The 21,454-nt window shown below is 36.5% G+C and overlaps 1 pseudogene; it reads right to left on the bottom strand.

Annotated features, from left to right (window-relative positions):
- Positions 1 to 21,241, bottom strand: part of LOC149559911 (uncharacterized) — a 132,843-nt pseudogene extending 111,602 nt beyond the window's left edge.
- Positions 21,242 to 21,454: the final 213 nt, after the last annotated feature.

The raw sequence follows: 21,454 nt of genomic DNA, 5'->3' as shown, positions 1-21,454 counted from the left end.
AGATTAACATTGTCTACTGAGCTTCACAATGTCTACCAAGCAGTAATTTTGTGTCATGGAGATTTAGTGTAAACCGAGCGTTGGAAGAAGTAGTGTTTAGCAAGTGAAGCAAGGTAAACTCAGTGTGCAGTATCTACTGAGTCACACTACATCTACTGAGTCACTAGTGGTTATCGAGTTCATAACTACTTCAAGTGATTAGTATGGATAGAGCCTTTACTTCTAGTGAGTGCATGATGATGCCAAGTAATGCAATGAATGTCAAGTATCAAAAGGTCATCGAGTCAATTTAGTGAACTTGAGATATTTACTATTGGGTTGACTTTGTAATGTATTGTTCATTTGTATTTTGGCCAACCTTGCAATTTTGTAAATTTGAAAGGTATATATGTAAGGTGTATTATAAGATATCAAATGTATCAAGTAATATAGAAGTAATGTGAAGTGACTTTTGAAAGTGCATGCAAAGAATTATCAGCAATAGTTCAAGGAATGTAGCAAGGTCAATATAGAGGCAAAAAAGTTATATCCATCACATAAGGTGATCAATGCATAAAGGATCTTATCAGAAATAAGTTGTAAGTAGATCCACTACTTCATCTTAATAGGTGAATCAGTTTCTAAATCCTTTAACAAGTTAGACTTAACAGTCTTTGTATTAAATCTCTTAACCGAGTGCATACTTCATTGTATGTTTGTAAATCCTCTAACAAGGTGGACCTAGTAGTCTTTTGTGCTCCTAATAGGGAAGATCATCAGAAGTGGTCAATGTAAGCCTCAACAGGCCAACTTTATGTTGTAGTATTAGAGTTTTGTGGGTACCATCCCAACCCTAGTCTTACTTTCTATTTGAAAGATTTTTGGGTCACCAAAAGATTGTGTTCTTTTATGTGATGAATGTTTTATCTTTTAGTATAAATGCTTGCAGTAGCATAGATTGATTTGTGGTATATTTAAAAGGAAGAATTTTTAAAGCTACTAATTCACCCCTCCCCTCTTAGTAACTTGTCATATCTTGAATATTTCCAACAATTGGAATAAGAGCTTTGTGGTTCTCAGGATAAAAGTTTGATAGCTTGAGCAAAGATCCAAGGACAAATGGAGATATTCAAACTTGACAAGGCAATTGAAAATGAAAATCTAGATCTGGAGATGGCCATAGCTCAACTCAAAGAAGCAAAGGAGCATCTTTCCCAATATTTAAAAAGAAGGAAGGAACTTGCAAGACAAATGGATGACCATCAATATGTTGAAGAAAAGATTGAAGACTTTTCCCCATCAAGCGGATCAGATGAAGCTAATGAGGCAATCAAAGAACTTGTAGCAAAGAATGGATCTCTAAAAGAAGAAGTAAAGAAACTCAAAAGAGAACAAGAAACTCAATCAATCAGGCTATGTGAAATTTTAGAACAAAGGAATAAGGAAAATGAAGACTTCGAGGAAAGAAACAATGAAGAAAAAAATCAATCCAATTAGCATGAAGACCTCATTGATCAAATCACTGGAGAAAATGAAGAAATTAGGATTCTTAAAGCACAAAATGAAAGAATAAGAAGCGATCTAAATTATGAAAGAGAAATTAATGAAAGAATAATGAGAGAACTAAGATGTGAAAAGAAAATCGTTGAAAAATTGAAGAATGACCTAAATGCTGAAAAAAAAACCAATGAGAGAATGTTGAAATCACAAGAAGACATGAATCAATTGAATTAGCAGAATGAGAAAAATCTTCATAGGCAAAAGGGTAAAGCAAGACTTGGATACATTGAAGAACAAGGTGAATCTTCCAAGCAAGGTGCAAAAAGGAATAAAAAACCCTCATGCAATCATTGTGGGAAAATTGGTCATACATCAAACAAATGCTGGAGCAATGGAAAAGAAAAATTCAAGAGAAAGTGCTACAACTACAATTAGTATGGTCACAAAGCTAATGAATGCAAGGAGAAATCAAAATTTGAAGGTAAATGTCACAAATGCAAAAAGCATGGTCACAAGGCATCTCAATGCAGATCCAAATCATTCAATCTAGTTAAACAACTTGTAAAGGCAATATTTGGATGGGACTACAATACCTAGTGCAGATGTCATTATTGTGGAGAATATGGACACGTTGACATAAATTGTGCAAGGCATCACCTAAGAAAGAAAGATACTACTAGAAGGTGTTACAAATGCATTGAACTCAGTCATATAGCTAAAAATTGCATGAATATAGGCAAAGTTGGAGATGAAAATAAAGCAAGGGCTGACAAGATAAGGAAACAAATGAGGTAGCAATGGATTCCTAAATCTATTGAGGATACAAGCTCAAATAATGGAAGTGAAGTCACTCAAGAAGTGGGTGACTCCATCTACTCAAACTAAATTCCTAAGAATTTATTGGAGCTGTACTCAGCAAGAAAATCATAAGTAGTTCCAAGAAATATGAGGAATGCAAATGATCCAATTAGTATTTTAGATACACTAGGATCATAGAAAGGTTATCTTTCGCCGAGTTGCATCAAACTCCATCAAGGAAAGTTGGTTGAAGATCCTATCAAGTGAGGTCAGGAGTAAGAGAAATTTGGTTCGTCTGCCAAGTTGATACTCTTGCCGAGTTAGGTCAGTGGATGAAAATATTTCATGCACTAAGTCATTATGGTGCTCAGAATTTATGATTTTTTCTCAATAAAAAGGGGCAATTTTGATTTTATTTTTCTCCACATTCACAACATTCGAAGAGCAGAGCAATTTGAAAGAGCATTGTAGTGTTTTTGAGTGTTTTAGCAATAAGATCTTCATGAATTTTATCATCTACTGAGAAGCAATGACATCTACCAGTGGAAGTAGTACTAAACCAAAGAAGGGTTCTAAAATGTTGGTTAAGGGTGTTGAATGGAAAGCACCAAATTTCAAGATTGTTCCAGCCGTTGCTGAATCACTTGATCCTTATGGAGCTCAATCACAAATCCTGCCAAAGGTACTCCTAATTAATGACATAAGAACTCATTTTAAATATTTTTTTTCAGAATTAGGGACATTAGAAATGGATACTTCCCTAGCTAAAATGTGTGTTGATGGAGTTTTGAAACTTGAGCATAGACATTTCGAAGCTAAAGGATTAACTCATATCCCTCACATCCCTCAAAATTTCCAAGTGAAATGGATAAGATACATATTGAGTTGGTTTTACAATGAGAAATTATGGTTAGAGCAACCCATTTTGATTACAAAAAGATGATACACAAGGTTATAGGTTTTCCAATACTAAGAAAAGCTAAGACAACCAAAACCCTAAGTTGGGAGGAATTGCAAAAGAAAACCCTAGCTGAGTGGGATGGTATAGGTTTAAAAATAAACAATGTCACTAACATAGAGCTTAGGTTTGGCATCCATATCATTGCACATAAGATCTACAGCTCGAGTCGGTCGAAAAATGTTCCCTATGAGGTAGTTGACCTAGTATATAAGGTTATAAAGAAGAACCTTGAATTTGATTTGTTAGATGTATTACTAAAGCAATTAAACAAAAAAATTGAAAGTGTCAAGACTTCCAAGAACAATTCCTTCAAGTTCAGTTCATTGCTTACCTATTTATTCTTTTATGTTAAAAAATTATTTCCATCTAATGGCATAGTCATATGGAGGAAAGACACCACTGCCCTTTATCAGATAAATGAATTTATTGAAGAAATGGGTGAAAATTTTGAAAGGGTGTTGGATAATTATTTTGAGGCATTCAAGGAGAAAATGAACAATAGATTTTGAATCCTAGCCAAGCTTGTAGAAGACTACAAGGATGGCATATGATTCATGGTGGACTATGATAGAGTGTACATTCAAGTATTCATACTGAGAGTGGCATGGGTAAAACCATTGCTTTATGAAATTAACACTGATGAAGCTAGAGACATCATTGAGGCTTTAGTAAATGAGCCAACCAATCCAAATCTTCCTACATTTGGCACTTATGAGGAAGCCAAGAAGAGGATAGAGCTTAGCATTAAGATTCCTCAAGCTCTCAGCAAAGGCAAGAAGAGAATTACCAAATTAAAGATAGCTGAAGGTCCTCTAATTCTTATTGAGGGCAAGGGTGAAGATGAAGAGGAGGAATATAATGATGAAGAAGAAGAATTAGAGAAAAAGGAACTGGTAAGGAAGAAAGGTAAGGTGATTATCACCAAACCTTAGAAGAAACCTATTGTAGTGTTCTCCAAGAGACTAAGGAAAGGTAAAAGTGAACTAGTATTCATTCGTTCTCCACCTACATTTGAGGAAAGGATGAAATAGCTAAGAGTTGGAGTAGGTATATGTAACTTCAAAGTTCTCAAATATGAGACTCAAAATTCAATTGAGAAAAAAGAGATTGAGGACTTAGTCATGGAAAAGATGGGTATCTAGAAATACTCCCCTACACAAATTCAACCTCAAATCCATGCAGATCTTTTTTCCAAAATCAAAGTCAAATGGGAGAACATGGTGTAAACTATAAAAGACATCTTTGAACAATAGTTGAGACAGTTAATATCAAATCTAACTAATGCAAAAGTAAAGAAGGCAATAAAAGAGCATGAAGACATAATGATTCTAAAGCTTAACTCATGTTTTATATTAATGAATAACATAGAATCAGTGGTTAAGCATGCCTCAGATATCTAGAGAGATGCATATCATCCCAACAAGCCATCAGATGAAACTATTGTAATTAAAGATGATGATAGTGATGATGATGATGATGATGATGAAAAAACTCCTTCCATCTTAGTTACTCTAGGTGAATTACATGCTCTAATGGAGGAGAAGGAAGTAGAAGAAATGGATGAAGAAGGAAAGGAGGAAGAAGCAGAAATGGAAGAAAAGGATGAAGATGATCTTGTCACAATTATAGTAGAAGTAATTGCATCTCTTCCTCACACTCCACCACATACTATCACATCTATGGAGATAGCTTCTACTAGTGAGATTGTGAGGACAATAGTAACATCAATTTCTCAATATTCACCAACCACCTCCTGGCTCCAAGTGTCTGCAATGGAAGTGTTAAGCACTTCATCTACTGAGTTGACTATTACTTATTCAGCTACCGAGTTAGCTTCCTCTACTCCTGCATCATCAGTAAGTCCACCAATAAGTTCTACAATTTTGTCTTTATCAATTCCTAAAAGCTCTACAATTTTTTTTTCATCAGCATTGTCTGCATCAATTTCGATTCCAGTTAGTTCAGACATTTCTATGGGTATTCTACTAAGTGTGGCACCATTTTTGGGAAGTGTTTCAGTTTTGGACTCAGTTAGTACTCCTAGTCTTATCCCATTCTTCACTGCTAGCCCTTTTATCTCTACTATTGTGTCTATTCCAAAGGTCAGACCAGTCATCACTGAAGTAAAACAAAGGTAACCATTGAAACTTCTGATCACTAGAAAGAAAATTGAAGAAGATATTGACTTAGACATAGAGATAAGGGTATGTGTAGGATCATGGTGTACCAAACTATGGCCTTAAGTGGCAGTGAAAAACCAGCAAATTAGGGTTATGTCAACTTGACACATAATTTTAAAGTGGTTCTAGACTTTATATCAAAAATTTGTAAGAAAATAATTTGTAGGAAATTGAATCTAGTTTCTAAACTACAATGCCTTATCTAGAGAAAAAATTATTTGATTGGTGAAAAGTTTGGATTTTAATGCAGTACTACAAAAATTTTAGGGGAAAAGTAAAAAGTAGGTGTATGTCTGACCACCTTAATCATAATCAAATGGTAATATTTTTAAATATAATTTTAGATATAAAAATTAGACTCATGCCTGGATGTGACACATATTTTTGGCAATTTTTATTCCAAATAAATAATTAATTATGAATTTTCTACTATACTATTTTTAGAATTAAAAAACTCCCGTGTCTGACCACCTTAACTAGTTCAAAAACAATCAAAATTAAGTTTTTTTTTTTCTTCTTATACTAGTCAAAGCATAGAATGTGGCTCATCTTTTGGATTTCACAAATCTTATATGGTTTGAAAGTTATAGCTATTTTTCGACTAGTATGTCAATCAACACTTTGTAGCTAACTCCATTAGAAAATAAGTAATAATTACTTACTGAACTCGTAATTTGACAAAACTGACATTTATGAAAAGCTAAGAACATTCTTAAGAAACCCTTTTCATTACATCAAATTTTGGTTAAAAAAAAGTCGTCAGCTACATGCTTGAAGTAAAAAACACATAAGAACATGCCAAAAACACATTTTTGGGATGTTTTAAAGATGACCATATAAGGTTGGTATTGAAAGATATAGTAGGAATTATGAAGGTATTAATTTTTTTCATTTAGTATCAGGATGGGTGGGAAAAAAGTGGGAATAGATTTTGAAATTCTTTGAGGCATTTCAAAACTACATATTTTTTAGATCACCACTTTTTGGCAAACCATGATCCTGCACATACCCATAATAATACCTAAGATTGACTATGAGACTACCACTATTGAAGAAATGAGGTTAGCCAGTCAACTCATAAAGAAGAAAGCTATGCAAAAGCAGTTAAGGTCTAAAAGAGATAAGGAGTACAAAATAATTGAAAATGCCAAGAATATAATCACAGAAGATTTAGGTGTTGAAGTGGATTAGACTCAACATATCTTAATTTAGTTAGAAGAGGCTGTACAAAAATATAATGAGGACTCCTTTGGACAAGAGAAGCTAATTGACAAGGCTAAAAGGAAGTTTGATAACAAGGTGTTAGAGCATATTTCTTAGCAGATAGCAATCAAACAAGTGGAGCTATCCACATTTTTGGGTAATTTTGAAAATCCTTTTGATAATGCAGCATCACTTTTTTCCAAACTTTGTGATGTGTCTATTTTTACCAATGAAATAAAGAAGAAGCTAAATAAGATTGATACTAACATGAAATCTAGTGCATCAAAGTTGCAGGTTGACCCCTCTTCCAGCTCCTCTCATCACGCCAAGGTGAAATATCTTGTAGAAGTGTAGGCAGAACTTCTAAGACAAGAAGCAAGAATAAGAACAAATTGATTAATATTTAGAACATGATCTTGCTAGTAATGGATACAATGAATAAACATATAGCTCATTGCAAAGCATTAGTCCAGGATCAAACTTCTCAGTGGCTAATCACATGATCAAATTATTAGCAGAAGTTCAAATTGCTCTCTCCACTTGTCAAAATTTTCAAGAGAATTGGGATACCTCATTCACCCTCATTATCAAGGTACATCAAGAATTTCTCTCTCATTTTGGTGTAACTATATAGATAGTATATGTAGCCCTTTGGCATTACTATCAAAAAGGGGGAGAGATATCAGTATAAGCAAAAAGGGAAATTCAGTATATAAAGAGAGATATTAGTATAAGTGAAAGGGGGAGACAACACTCAATAGAGTCATCATGTATATGTGTATAGCTATATACATAAGTATCATTGTATATACATTATGTGTCATCAAGGAGATATATGTAGAAATGTATATGCAATAGCTTTACAAAGATCAATTTAAAAAAATCAAAATTTAGTGAGTCAGTTTATGTACATATGTTTTGGCTTATAAGTGTTTTGCCACTAATGCCAAAGGGGGAGATTGTTGGCATGAAGTTAGTATTTCCATTAGTGACAACACTTATCCATATCAGTATAGCTACCAAGCTCAATAATTAATTTCCTACACTATCTGAATATTCTAGTAGTATTCAATAGTTTACATTGAGTAGACAATGGCTACCGAGTGAATACAGGGAATGTGAAGATTAGTAGTGTCTACCGAGCTTCACAGTGTCCATTGAGCAGTAAGTTTGTGTCATAGAGATTCAATGTAAACTAAGCATTGGAAGAAGTAGTGTTTACTAAGTGAAGCAAGGTAAACTCAGTGTGCAGTATCTACCAAGTGTAATACCCCAAAATTGGCTCATTGCCATGATACCAATTCTGGTCTATTTTTAACGAATCCTAAAGACCTATTCTAATAGGCAATTCTCATTCTGCTATTCGCTACTTGACTTAATTGTTAGATGCAGAAAACCCTAATCTGCATTAATCATATTTCTTATTTAATTCCTATAGTACGTACTCATATTAGTCGCATTAAACCTACTTGATTTAATTATAATTTAATTATTAAGTATTTATACTTTAATTAAATTAAATTATATCCTAAGGCTAATGTACTATGGAATTAAATTTATTTAATTTAATGAATACACCTATCTTGATTAATTAAATGTAATTATTTAATTAAATGGTAAAGGTATTTCTAATTAATTAAATGAAATTATTTAATTAAATGGAGAACTTACTTCTAATTAATTAAACAAAGTTATTTAATTAAATGGGAAGTCATTCCTAATTAATTAAATGAAGTTATTTAATTTAATAAGAAAAGTGTCTCTAATTAATTAAAAGATTATTTAATTAAATAGAAAAAGTAATTATGAGAGCATATCTCATTTTATTAAATTAAATATCTCAATAAAATCTCTCTTCAGTTAAAAAAGGGAAATTTTTAGTTCACTATTGATCAATAATGAGTTCAATGAGTTAACTCCATTTTCTACTCAAATTGAATCAGTTAACTCCTTTTTCAACTCAAATTAAATCTATTAACTCCCTTTAATTTGGGAATCTCCCTTTATGACTGAACTTCACCTTTAATCCTGACCGTTGATTGAAATCGATCTTAACCGTTGATGGATTCCAAGAAAGTCTATTTAAGAGACACTCATCTCTTCATTTTGAGAGGATGAATTTGGAGAATTTGCATCAAATTTCTGCTAGAATTTATACTCACATTTGCTCATATTTTTACATACATCTTGCATTCTTAGTTTAAATTCATCTAGATTAATAATGCATACATTTTTAGTTTAATGTCTTTTATTTCTTAGATTAATTTCTTGTACTTCATCTAGATTACTTGCACATTCATATAGCTTAAATTGAATTCAAATACTTCATTCTTACAGGGTCTAGTTGCTTAAACACCTCGAATCTGAGGATATCTAACAAGCAATTCCTTTTAGATAGAAGGCAATAGGTCGCTTGGCAGGCTAATTTTTGGATGAACAATCCAATGTTCATTCCAGGATGAATCCACATACAAAGATCGTGTTGAAGTGTGTGTGTTAGCAGAGGCCACATATTCACACATACATTTCTGGCACCCACCGTGGGGCATGAAAAATCAATTTTTCTGGCCTCTTTCTTTATTTTTTTAATCATTTTTTTTGTTCTCTGTCGGTACTGTTCCATACAGATTTCAGAATCTTCGTGCGAGGATCCAAAATCTTTGCGAGAAGATTCTTTTCGCATCGCGCAAGAAAGTTCTTGGGCGTGTGAAACTTTGTGCGGAACCTATTTCTTCGCGCGAGCAAAATCGAATTTTGCACGGGTCATAAAACTTCTTCGCACAGACTGTCAAGAATTTTGTGCAAAATTCTGCTAATGGAGCCTATTTTTGCATTGATTTTCTAACTGCTCATGGTTTCTAGTTTCTCTACATTCTTTGATTTTTTTGAAATAGCATAACAATGGTTTTCAGGACAATTGGGAAAGCATGCTAAAGTTGCCACACAAGCTAACACGAGTTCACAACTCAGAAACTCGTGAGTTCGAGAAAGCACAAAAGGGTTGCCTAATGGAGCCTTTAACGCTTGTATCCTGTAGACCCCTCCCCTTTAATGTGGTGCTGATATTGCAACCATAGGGTGGAACGAGGGGCCGACAGATTAGTGAGTCCAATAACCCAAGATAGCTAATTAGATCTTTCACTAATATCTATGCCTGCTAAATGAAACTAATAGAGACCACAACCTAGTATTAAATTATGCATGTGTTGTAAAATAAGAACATGAAAGGAAATACACACACAAGCTTGACACAAGAGATGTTCATTTTAGCTCCAAATGAAGTGTTATCAGTCAAAAAGAATTACCTGGTAATCCTCACAACGTGCTTAGTAGATTTTTTACTTGTTTTCGAGGGGTTAAATGTTCCACATCTTTGGACTCACCTCACATTAGTTAAAGCGTTAAGTGTACCACCTTGTGCTCTTTGATTACTTTTGGATGGATTTTCTTTCAAGAATTAACATTCTATACACACATAGTAATTAAGCCCCCATGAACACTATTCGTGGATCTTGAGGGAGTGGGTTCCTAGTGAGACTCCTCTCTAAGATGGATTCCTTGTAGGTGGGGAGGATACTTTGAGCATCTTGCAAATAGATGAATCTTCAATTTTTTGATTAAGGCATCCTTTCTCCAGAGAGATTGATAGATCACTGGGAGTTGATATCATAGATCTTTAAGAGATAATCTTAGTTTAGCATGTTGGATTAATCTGTCTATTTTGATTGGGCTAAAGGTGAAAAGGTGTCAAAACCTTGAATCTGAAAGCTAAGTCCCCTTGTGGTACACTATTGTGAGTCGGTCACCTTTAGAGAGGGTTAACTATAGTAGACAATCCCTCTATAGGGGAAACTGTGATGACGAAGCCTTGAGCGGTAATAGCCATTTTTGCCATGGTAGTGACAACCACTATATAAATGTCCTTGTGGAAGAAATCTCCACAGGTGTGGTTCATTGTGGGTTGTCAGATCTCCCTAGTAGCTCTTGAAGATTAAGTTCTTGGATTGTGTCAAAACCTCAGTGCGCCGGGATTGGAGGTCACCTCCGTGAGTCATAAAAGTTGCAGAGTCAAACCATTACTAAAAACCTTAGAGAGGACAACTTTTATTTTCTAGGGATTTATGCGTGATTGCAAAACTCTTTGAAAACATACACAAATAGCTCTCTTAAGGATTATCACAAAACTAAGTCACTTGATTGTTCATGCACAAGGTTTCTTTTTCCCTTTCTCATTGTTTTCAGATGTGCTTGAAATCACTTGCTTGTTGTTCTATGTACTTGTTTATCTACCTAGTTATTGGAATGATCAAAATTTTTGTCAAAATTAGTTGCTGTTGTGAAACCGTGCTGCCCTTTTGCGCAAAATCATTTGGGTCTCGTGCAAAATCATCTGGCACTCGTGCGAAGCCATTTTGTCCTCACGCAAAATTAAATTGTTGTTGTGCATCTTCATGCGATCCTGTGAACAATTTAATTAAACCACTATTACTGACCTTCACGTGAGATAGTAACTTCTTCATGCGGCTTGTGAAACTTCTTTGTGCGACCCATACAGGTTTTTCGCACGAGACTTTGTATCAGCATTACCAATTTGGGTCTATTCTAGCTATCTATGGCCTGCACGGTGTCCTTTTTTGCATCTGTTTATCACTCTCTATTTGCAAATAATCTTGAAATAGTGACACTTCGCTTAGCTAAAGACTTGTGTCTTATACCTTGACTAGTCTCGTCTCATAAGTAATTTTGGTCCTCATCTTAATGTTTGTCATACATTGTGTCATAGTGGTCATAATCTCTGGCTATTCTAGCCTTTAAATCAGACCATTTGTGCCTTAGTGAACAAAATTCTTGCTATTATCTTGTCCTTTTTGAGACTCAGTCTTAGTGTAGTCCTTGTCTAGGTTCTAGCTTCTTGTCCTTGCCTATGACTGTCACAATCAGAATCAGCAACGTGTTTTATCTTGATAACCTTAGACGTGGTCATGCTAGGGGTCGTAATCGCAGTAGAGGTAGCTTACCTTTCGCTACGCAATCTATATCTAGTTTGGCTAGTGAGGTGTCTTCACGGTCTTCCTCACCTACAAGGTCATCTCAAGTTCAACGAACATTTTCAAATTTGAAAAAAATTAGGAATCCTTTTTAGCAAGAGGATACTGAAACAGGTAGAGGTCCTACATTCCCAAATACAATGTATGATCCTTTCTCCACAGACCCTTTTGAAACACAATGTACAGAAACTGAACAGGTTCCTATAATGACTAATCGTGAACCTGAACAAGGTAGTCATAGTCAATATCAAGAACGACCTAGGGATGACAAGGAGAAAGAGAAAGAATATGACACTGATGAGGAACAAGAAGAGGTGGAAATCCTTCCTGAACACATAGAAAAATGTCGAAGAGACAAAAACTTTCAGAAGGTCATGGGAATTCTACTCAACGAAGAGAAAGAAAAGTATTTTCTCAAACTTGCCCAAGAGGGAGCTAAATTGCCCACACATTTCAATGTGGAGACCATTATCACACGTGAAGAAGAAACTAAGACCGCTAAACTCCAAAAATAACTAAAAATTATGCAAGACCAATTGGCTTAGATGATGCATGAGAAAGAGAAACCCACAAAGACATACACATCGGATGCTCTTTGTTCATTCCCATTTAACAAAAGTATAAACATGCCACCTTTCCCATGAGGCATAGAATTACCTAGATATGAAAAGTACTTTGATACTACTAATCCCCAAGATCACTCACAAGAATTTGGTGCTTTGTCTATGGTGTTTATACACAATCAAACGTACCTCATGCGATTATTCCCTAGAAGCCTAGGTGGTCAAGCTTTGGAGTGGTTCTCACATTTACCTCCTGGTATCAAGACATTTGACAAAATTGCTAATTCATTTATTTAGCAATATTCTCATAACATTCAACATCTTGTAAATATTCGAGATCTATGCAACCTTAAACAGAAGGTTGGTGAGCCTTTTCTCACTTTCCTCCAATGGTGGAGACAACTATACACTAAGTATTCCCATAAAATCCTAGAAAAGGAGAAGCTCAACATTTTTACTGATAACCTCTTACCTTATTTTGGGTATAGAGTCCAACTACAAGGTCCACGTACCTTTAAAGACATGATTACAAAAGTTATCCGTATTGAAGAATTTATGGTGATCAAGAAAGGTGAGCTCACTCTTTAGAGAGACACCAAACAAGGTTCTACTTCCAACAGGGATAAAACCAAACATGGCAACAAGAATCAAGAAATTGTACATGATGGGGTTGTTGATAATGTCACACCCAAACCTGCTAAAGTAGCATTTAATCTCACAGATTGCCTCAAAGTGGCCAAAAATGCTGAGAAGCCTCCTCCTGACAATAAGACGTCTGGAAACAAACTGAGAAACTCATGGGCAACACGACCCAAGTGAGAGTATACGCCTTTAGGAGAACCTTTGGATGTGGTTTACAAAAAATTGCTACAACACAAGCTTATCTCACTAATGGATAATCCTTGTCCCTATGATCCACAACCACGTCCACCATGGTGGAATGAGACCTCATTTTGTGAGTATCACCAAAACAAGGGACACAAAACCAACAACTGTATAAACTTGCATCATAAAGTCCAGGACATGATTGATGCTGGTGAACTTGTGGTAGATGGATATAACAAAAACTCAGACCACAAAGCATTCAAAGAGCCTTTCCCAGCTTATGAAAAAGGAGAAACTTCAAAACCAGAACCCTACAATAAGGTCAACTATACATATTCCAATGATGACAATGTCATTCACATGGTTGAACCTATAGATTTTGAATACTGCAATGTTATTACCATAAATGGCAAGCAAGATAATGACAAAACCAAGACACCATTTGTCTTAAGAGGCCCTACTTCCAATAACGTGGATAATGCATCTTCGCAACATTGTGCTAACGCTGTTACTCCCTCTCATGCGAAGTTGGTGCTCAAAGGCCCTGCACCTCCTATTTCAAATCTTGAACAACACAAGGACAAAGCCCTTGTTGGTCCATCCGATAAAGGTGCAAAACACACAACAAACTTGATTGCAACTAGTTATAGTGTTCTTGATTAGTTAAAATGAACCAATGCTCATATTTCCATATTTGAGTTGCTTAAAATCTTGCCTGCTCATAGGCAAATTCTGGACAAAGCCCTCGCTAAGGCAAACGTTCCTCAAAATCTTGATCTTGAGTGATTTCAATCCATGGTAGGTCACCTGACCTCACCTCATCTTATGACCTTCTCTAAAGAGGATGACAACTCACTGAATCACCCACACAATCAGCCTCTACACATTGAGGTTATGATCCACCAGACACGTGTTCATTGGGTACTCATTGACAATGGCGCTGGCCTAAATATTGTCTCTGCTGCTCTGCTTAGACAATTGGATTATTCTGAGGACTCTATTGATCCTCAAAAAAAGATCACTATTAAATCATACGATGAAGTAGAATGAAAGTCACTAGGTCTTGTGACTTTACCAATTCGCGTTGGTCCTGTCGAAAGGGATGTCACCTGTCAAGTGCTTAACATTGCCTTAGCCTACAACATTCTGTTGGGATGGACATGGATACATGAGATGCACACTATGCCATCCACATACCACCAATGCATTAAATTCCCATTTCATGGCTCTGAAGTTACTATTCCTACCACTACTAGCTACACCTGCAATATGCTCAAAGCTGTTGATTATTTTGTCCCTGCTAACCGTGAGTCTACTAATTGTCACAACAATAAGCTGAAACAAATTGAGCAGTCATTTAAATTGAAAGAAACTGGTATGGGAGAGTACCACATGGAACCAGTGCTATTATTAACATCTATTCCAGAGTCCCTTCGACATTTTGGGAGACCCTCAGAAGAAAAGAAGCCATTCGTGCTGACACCTCAGACAAAGTTTAATGGCTCTTTTGTCAAAGCTATAGTTCCCTTAGAAGATGAACATGAAAATAGAGCCCTTTCTGCATGGCTTTACAAAGAAGAGGCTCCAGTAGACCTAACAGAACAGGCTCGTGAAATCACTCCTAAGAAATATGGACCTAGTCTTAAGCTTATGAAGCATTTTAGTTACAAGGGAACCAGCCCTATTGGGTGTAATAACAATGGTTTAATAGATCCTATCAAAGCAATAGCTTGAAGCAACAGTGACACAACTGGGGTAGGGTTTAAGAAGGTCCCTTTCCATTTGGGATCCAATAAATTCATACTCGTACCTGTGAGTTCATCTGAAAATGAGTCACAATCTGAGTTAGGTACTCGAGAGGAAGAATTTGATGATGAGGATTCTTACCCTCATCCTATTCCTTATGATGTTGTTAAATTCTTTGCTGAGCTAGATGACTTTGTGCCACATGTTAGCACTCTGGATGATACTAGTGATTCTTCTGAGGACAATGCTGAGCAACTCAAATATCATTCAGAAAAGGGAGAATCTAGTCAGTCATGCTGTATTGAGTATTTGTGTAAGAATCCAGAGGCTGAAGGAGAGTATGTCCCTATCACTGTTGGGGAGTTCTATAGTCTCTCACCATGTAGCACCGATTCTCATGAATATGAATTTGACAATCTTTCAGAAGCGACTACTCATAAAGACATTGACCAAGTGCATGTCTATGAAAAACAAATCGAAGTGAGTGAAATATCTAGGGTTAGGCCATGGGGGTCTGATCCAACTAGTGTCCTAGAGTCATCAATTACTAACGTTCGTACTCTGAGGCATTTGAAGACACCTGTGGATGAGGTCGCTGTAGGTCTCAAATTGCTGGTCCATGCACTTAATGACAATACTATGAATGCAATCGAACCAACCACTACTCTCTCACTCACACATCTCGAGCTTATAGAATGGATCCCCAATGCCTCTAATGAAGTCCCCACATTCTAGAATGACTATGCTCTTGCTTGTTACCTAAACACTATCGAACTTGTAACATCTTCCACCAATGAGCAGAGCGTCAACATGACTGAGGCTGACATCAAATATCTCAGTCACATAATTAAAAAGAAAAAATACAAGAGGTCTGATGGTGAAAACCACATTGTGGCAGTGTCGGATACCAAAAAAGTAAAAACAAAAGGTATATCCAAGGGTAGAAACCTCTCTGAGGCACCCGCAGATGAGATATTTGATGTCCTTCCCAGTCACTTTCAGGAGAGATCATCAGTGTTAATAGAGCCAACATAGACAATTAACCTGGGCATAGAAGAACATCCTCATGTGATACATTTGGCTCAGTCATTGTCAACTGAAGAAAAGGAACAATTCATTTCCTTTTTCAAGGAGAAGAAAATAAATTTTGCCTGGACATATTCTAACATGCTAGGATTGGATCCTAATCTTATCATGCATCACTTGTCCATAGCACTAGGCATCAAACCAGTTAAATAGAAGCTTCAGAAAATGCATCCTCATGTTGCATTGCTAGTCAAAGCAGGATTGGAGAAACTTATAAAGGCTGATTTCATCCATGCAATTGATTATGCTGAATGGATATCTAATATTGTTCCTATTTCCAATCACGATAAATCTATCAGAGTTTGTACAGACTTTCATGATCTTAACTTGGCATGTCCTAAAGATGACTTTTTGCTCCCTAATATAGATATGATTGTGGACATGACAGCTGGCTATGAAATGTACTCACTTATGGATGGATTTTTTGGATACAATCAGATAAAAATTGTGCCAGAAGATCAAGAGAAAACAACTTTCACATGTGCATGGGGAACCTTTTGTTGGAATGTGATGCCATTTGGTTTAAAGAATGTTGGAGCTACATATCAACGGGCTGTTACTACAATTTTCCATGACATGATGCATAGAACCATGGAGGACTATATTGATGATACCTTGGTCAAAAGCACTAAATGCAATACTCATTTGCACAATTTGGGACCCATCCTAGATCATATGAAAAAATTTAGTCTTCGGCTCAATCTTAAGAAATGTGCATTTGGCATCACATTGGGGAAATTGTTGGGATATATTGTTTCTGCAAAGGGAATTGAAGTAGATCCAAAAAAAGTACAAGCAATAATGGACATGCCACCACCTTGAAACATCAGTCAAATGAGAGGACTATAGGGAAGGCTTCAATCTATTTGCAGGTTTATTTCACAATTGGTGGATAAATCACAACCCTTCACAAAGACCTTACATAAGGGTGTGAAATTCAATTGGAGCCAAGATTGTGAGCAAAGCTTAACACAGGTCAAAAAATATCTTGTTAATCCACCAATCCTGATGCCTCCTATGCATGGGAATTCTTTTCTTTTATACATTTCAGCCACTAAAACATCTTTGGGAATCCTGTTGGCTCAAGAAGACAATGACAACAAAGAAAGAGCTATTTATTACTTGAGCCGAACATTGGTCTCTTATGAGAAAAACTACAACATTATTGAGAAAGCTTGTTTGGCAGTTGTCTTTGCTTCCCAGAAGTTGAGACACTACATGCTTGCCCACACTACATGGCTTGTGGCTAAAATAGACCCATTAAAGTACTTGCTTAGTAAGACAGCTCTCATAGGAAGATTAGCTAAATGGGTCATGATACTAAGTGAATTTGACATCTAATATGTTGAATGCAAAGCTATAAAGGGATAGGAAATTGCAAACCAGCTGGCTGAGGCACCCATACAGAGTCTTCTACCAATAAAAATTGATTATGTTCTTCGATGGGTCCTTCACACAACAAGGATTAGGTGCTGGATTACTCTTCATTACACCACAAAGATACTCATTGCCCAAAGCGTACAAGATTCTGTTTCCTTGTACAGATAACACTGCTTAATATGAAGCTTTGATCAATGGTATGAAAATTGCAGCTGAATGGAGAGTAGATCAGTTGGACATCTTCGGTGACTCTCAGCTTGTTATCAACCAAGTAAATGATGTGTATCAAACAAAGGATGAGAAACTGATTCCTTACAAATGCATGGTTGATGACTTGAAAAAATATTTTGCACACATCACCTTCCAACAAGTTCCACATGTAGATAATAAAGCGGCTAATGCCATGGCCACTCTGGCCTCCCTACTACAAATGCCAGAAAATGATCTCTGACATGAGTCCTTGGTGGAAGCGTTACACTACCCAGCCTATGACACACCTGATTCCAAGATGATCTGTTATATTATAGGACAAGAATCATCCCACTACCATCACATATATTCCTACTTTTGTAATCAAACCATTCCTTACGGTCTGACCCAGAATGAGAAACATTACCTAATCCGTAATGCTTCACATTATGTCATTATTGCTGATGATCTGTATAGGAGAGGTCTCAACAGAACACTCCTTAGATGTTTAGAACCCGACGAGTCCAAACATGCACTAAATGATGTTCATGAAGGCATTTGGGGATCTCATTCCAATGGCCTGACACTAGCTCACAAACTCCTTTGTGCTGGTTACTACTGGCCTAAAATGGAGCAAGAAGCTGTTAAATATGCTAGGTCCTGCAAGTAGTGTTAGCTACACGGGAATCTCATTCACGCTCCAGCCAAAGAGCTGATTCCCTCTACTACAACATGGCCATTTCAACAATGGGCCTTTGACTTGGTGGGGCAGATTCACCCAACCTCTTCCAATGGACATAAGTTCATTATCACCGCTACAGATTATTTCATGAAATGGGTAGAGGCAGTCCCTCTCACAATTGCTGATGGAAAAACTGTAGCACTTTTTATCACAAACTACATCATCTGTAGATATGGTATACCATACTCAATCATTACCGACAACGGAGGACAATTCAAAAATAAAGACCTCAAGAAACTATGCAAGAAATTCAAGATTACACAACATTGTTCTTCCATTTATTACCCCCAGGGTAATGGCCAAGCTGAGGCATCCAATAATGCAATCCTCAAAATTCTTCATCGCACAGTCAGTAAGTCAGGGAGAGACTGGCATCTCTAGATCAATCCAGCCCTGTGGGCATATAAGACAAGCATTAGAACTCCAACGGGCATGACTCCTTTTGCGTTGGTGTATGGGGCAGATGTTGTGCTTCCAATAGAGGTCGAGATTCCTACCTTGAGAATATCCATGAAAGGCCTTATCACTGATGATGGCTACAGGATAGCTTGGCTTCAAGAGCTTGTGTTACTGAATGAACAACGACAAGTGGCATGTGATCATCTACGAGCATATCAACAAAGAATGACACGGAGCTACAATAGGAGGATCAGGCCACATGATTTCTAGCTAGGTGACCTCGTCCTAAGAGAGAACCCTAAGAATCAACAACAACGAATGCAAAAGGGAAAGTTTGAACCAAACTGGTTAGGTCCATACATCATTACTGCAGTATATGGATCTAGCGCTTATCAAATTTTCACAACCGAAGGAGAAGTGCTTAAAGAGCCTATCAAAACTTTCTACCTAAAGCGGTTTTACAGTTGATTTAATCTCAACAAGCTCTTTGTACATATCTGTATGTACTAAAAAAAATCTGAAAATAAGAAAAAGTCCTCAAAAAAAATTGTTACCCTAGTGAAAACCTAGCAATAGGCGCCTTGGTAACACCAAAAAAAAAAAAATTGAAAATCTCAAAAATACAAAAAAATTGAAAATCTCAAAAATACAAAAAAAAAAAAAAAACAAATCAAAAAGATAAAAATACAAAAGAATTGAAAACTAGAAAAGTGTCATTGATGAAAACCTAGAAATAGGCATCATGGTAGCAAAAAGGGAAAAACTTGCCAAGAAGGTGAAAACCTGGTAAACAAGCACCTCTTGTTCCCAAAGCCTCATCTTGCAGCATATCTTCTAGCTATTCTGTATAGTCACTTTCGTGCTTTCACTTTCTTGCTTTTCTTGCTAATGTATCCATGGATTGAGTCTTGTCATAGCTCGGGGGCATTCCCCCTTAGTGTCACTATTTTTGAGATTCTCCTCATAGAATCTCCTTCGTGATAGTCACCAGTGGTTCTCACTGCATCTGCCTACTGTCACCAGTGACACTCCTTTTTAAGAGATTCTCCTCATAGAATCTCTTTTGCAATAGTCACCAGTTGTTTCACCTGTGTCTGCCTACCGTTGCTCAGGTCATGTCTCCAGGTTCCTTTATAGAAAATCTCTTGCGTCAGTCACCAATCGTCCTAGCTGTGTCTATCTACTATCGCTCAGTCCTTCTTAGGTTTTTCATCTTGAAGATTCCTCTTTGACCTCATTCACCAGTCGTTCTAACTGCGTCTGCCTACTGTTGTCACCCTACTAAAGAGATTTCTTTCAAATGTATTCTGGACATTGGCACTTGACATCAATCCCAAAACATTGAACTCAAAAATGATGTGCTTGTTTGGATATGCTGGGATTTTTCTTTGTTTGCTTTGGTTTTTGCTTTATCATATCTCCTCGAGCAACTTGATGATGTCATCTTTGACTAGAGAAATAATGACTGGGGGCATGATCTTTTCTTGGCTTTCTGTCTGTGGTTTAGTTCCAACAAGTTGATACGTTCCTATAAAAGAAGTTTCCACTATAAGAGCCTCCATCTTGTATTGGATGGTCGTGTGTACCTCGACTCCTTTTATATAGATACATCAATGACATTAGTTCTTCTCCTTGTTTGTTGGAGTCAACTCTTCATGCTATAGTACATACTGATACTTGTCCTATTAAGTGAACGTACAGGTCACTGTGAGTATATCTAGCACACTTCTATCTTAGGTTACAAATGCAAGGGTCATTGCAGATAGTATAAATACTGAGTACATAGCATAAGAGGGATCTCCCATGTGTTTGGTGTGCCTGTCATGCAAGCAACATTCTGGTCATCCTAGCATTTATACTTTGATGGTTATGTTAACTTGCTACATTAAAACAGACAAATGTTCTAGTCATTCTGGCTTCTTGTGCCTCAAATGCTTACATTTAATCTCAACAACCCAATAAAGTATGTTATATTCATATTTTCATGATTGCAATGTTAGTGGGAATTGTATAACATATGAGCTGTATTTTATATCCAGTGATGATTAAATATCGAGGCTTAGTAACCAAACCTAAGGTTGCATTTAACATAGTCTTGCATTACATACTTCATTTTCATTAGCACACAATTCAATGGTCATTGTGTTCATACCCCACATATATCATATTCTTCCATGGCTGCATAAGCGTTTGGTTTGTCGATTCACACTATCAATGGAATACCTGCGACTGTCAAGCAAAAAAAAACACAACACTACATGAGATGTCAGTCCATAAAAATGCATTCTATCTAAGTACAACATACGTCTCATGTACATCAAATTAAAACAAAATAGACAATGACATGTACACAGGAATACTCAGCTCAACATCTCATATATATATATATATATATATATATATATATATATATATATATATATATATATATATCAAAAGAATGGGTCAGTATAAAAAATGGGTGCTACTCGAGCATAATCGATCAAAAATGATACATGTGGTGCTGGCACACCAATCGATACATAGCCAGAGATCAAAAAAAAAAAAAATCAGACACAGAGCATCTAACTCTGTCCCAAACCCTCACCTCCTGGAGGAGCAGGAAGAGTAGGGGCAGCAGGTGGTGGAGGCGGTGGTGGCATATCTGGCCTGACAGGAGGTCGTGCACCTCCAGACTCTTGCGCGTATTGAGAGAATCGCTGAACCTGCAATGTCTCATCTGGCATGGAACTGGTGTATGCAGCATAATAATATGCAGCCAAAGCAAACTAGAAGCGGATCTCATCTTGCACCAGCTCTAGCCTCCGCTCTGCAGTCTCCACGCCCTCCCTCTAAAAATCTATCTCCTGCTGTCG

This window comes from Cupressus sempervirens, chromosome 4, assembly GCF_028749045.1.
Source record: "Cupressus sempervirens isolate cs-2001-9-10 chromosome 4, ASM2874904v1, whole genome shotgun sequence".
NCBI lineage: Eukaryota > Viridiplantae > Streptophyta > Pinopsida > Cupressales > Cupressaceae > Cupressus > Cupressus sempervirens.
Note: the sequence above shows the minus strand (reverse complement) of the source record. Positions and strands in the feature narration are given on the sequence as shown.